The sequence below is a fragment of the Penicillium cataractarum genome (assembly GCF_028827025.1).
Source record: "Penicillium cataractarum strain IBT 29864 chromosome Unknown utg000005l, whole genome shotgun sequence".
NCBI lineage: Eukaryota > Fungi > Ascomycota > Eurotiomycetes > Eurotiales > Aspergillaceae > Penicillium > Penicillium cataractarum.
In genome coordinates this window covers 1,450,589-1,453,170 of record NW_026622741.1, presented here as the reverse complement: position 1 = coordinate 1,453,170, position 2,582 = coordinate 1,450,589, and positions in this window count along the sequence as shown.

Below are 2,582 nucleotides of genomic sequence, written 5' to 3'. Positions count from 1 at the left end.
GGCGTCAGGCTTATAACTATCGGACTTTAGGCGGTAACTATAAAGTCGTGGTTATATATATAAGACGATAGTATATATAAGGATTAGTAAATACTTAATATAGTATCTAAATACACGGTTATAAGTCTATCGGTCGTGTATACTTCTATAAAGAAGAAGTACTATGATTATAGAAGAGTACTACCGATCTAGAAGAGAGATCATAACGGATAATAAACTTAATTTAATTTAGTTAGGAAATATAGTAGTATTTATATCTTAGAAATATAGTAAAAGATTATATAAGAAAGTAAAGGGTATTAGAGTGTTAGATAGTCTCCTATCTAAGTAGGTAATTTAGTACGAGTATATAATTTAATATAAGATCGTTAAGGATTAATCTAATAGATCTTATAGAGAAGATCTAGATATAGAGAGAAGTTATATAAGTAGGTCCTTAGTTATATAACCCTATAATATCTATATATTAATATACCCCCTTAGTTCTTGATATAAGAGTAGAATAAGAGTAAAGTAAGAACTAAATAAGAGAAGAGAGAGATAGAATAACTAGATAGGAGGTAGTATCTTTATACCTAGTTATCTAATAAAATTATTATACTTCTGCCTAGGTAGGCGCTTAGTAAGACTATCTATAGGTATATCCGTGGTCTTTACCTATACCTCTTAACGAATCTATAGGTAGTTAATATCTACGTAACAAAGTTTAGTCTAAAATACTAATTTCTCGCCATTTAATAAGTTAACGGTTTACTTATTATCGTAATTTAATACTTCTTACTATTTAGTATTAAATTTAATAAATTCGAATAGGCGTTTAACCTAGTATAGCTACTTAGCTACGTATAAGATAGCTAGTAATTTAGCTTCTATAGTAGATATAGTGATTATCTTCTACCTACGAGATTTCTACTCGATTAGACTACTAAATAATAAGAAGATAAATCCTTTAGAGTACTTCCTATTAGGATTATTAGTAAAGCTTATATCGGATAAAGTAGTAAAGATCTAGTAATCTAATTAGCTACTACTAAAGTAGATAGCTAGGTCTTTCGTCCTATATAGGTAGGAGATTATATAGTCGACGGTAGCTAGATACTTCTTGTTATAGCGTATAAGAGATTTAGCTAGTAGCTAATTAGTAAAGGTAGTATCTAGTCTAGTCTATATAGTAGGGAAAAGGATTAAACCATACTTCTACTAGTATAGTTTAACGGTTAATTAGTTAATTTAACTAGTGATCGGATTAAGACCTTAATTACTAACTAGTAGTATATTAGGCGGTTTTCTATCTAGGAGATTAAATTTAGTAGCGATCTTTTTAATATAGGCTAATTGGTTTAGCTAGGTCTTTCGTCGCTATCGGTCGCGTATAATTCGAATACCGATAAATTAGGTAAGTTTACTATAGTCCTTTATCTTATAGCGCTATAAGAGAAGTTACTATTAATATATAGATATTATAACCTAATTTATAAGCTAGCCGTATACCTAGGCGAGCCGTACACCCTAAACACTATAGTAAATTCGATTTTTCAGGCCCTTAGATATTAACAACAAGAAGTTATTTTTACTTTATTCTTAATATAATAGATTCTTTTAGCGTAAAAAATAGAATAGCTTAACTAAGATATATAATAAATAATTATTTATATACATTACTAAAAATACGCTAGTAGCGACCGACGTATATATATATACTAATATTAGGTTACCTCTAAAAACTTCTATGTATAATAATAATATATAGATTAATATATTAAGTGCTAGGATATCCGAAGATTTAATTCTAAGTCTTAAGCGTTAAAATATCAAGTTATAAAATATCGTATTTACTATAGTTTAGGGTATACGGCTCGCTTAGGTGTACGGCTAGCTTATAAATTACGTTAACTTATAGTTATATAACTACTTACTAAGCCCTTTTCCTTCCGATAAAACTATATTATTATTTTCCTACGTGAAACCTATTAGATTAATCTTTAACGATCTCGTATTAAATTACCTACCTAGGCAGGAGACTATCTAATACTCTAATACTTTCTCCTTTCTTATATAATCTTTTACCATATTTCTAAGATATAAATACTACTATATTTCCTAACTAAATTAAATCAAGTTTATTATCCTTTATAATCTCTCTTCTAGATTAATAATACTCTTCTATAATCGTGGTACTTCTCCTTTATAGAAGTACGCACGACCGATAGACTTATAACCGTGTATTTAGACACTCCATTAAGTATTTACTACCACGACTTTATGGTTACCGCCTAGAGTCCGATAGTTATAAGCCTGACGCCTCTGCTCTAACTATTTAACTAATTTAATCTTCTCTTACTTTACTCTCACTTTTGCTTTACTTCTTATACAGAGGTGATAGATTTAACTACTCTATAAGCTACCTAGCTTAACTACCTATTAAAATCTCACGTATACTAGGTTCCCTAGATTACTACGGTTAAAGACTATATAATCGTACACGATCTATGGAAGTACGCTAATCCGGACTAAGCCACTCTGTCTATCCCGCCCTAGGAACTAATTAAACTATAGATATCTAACGTTATCTAACGTCCTAC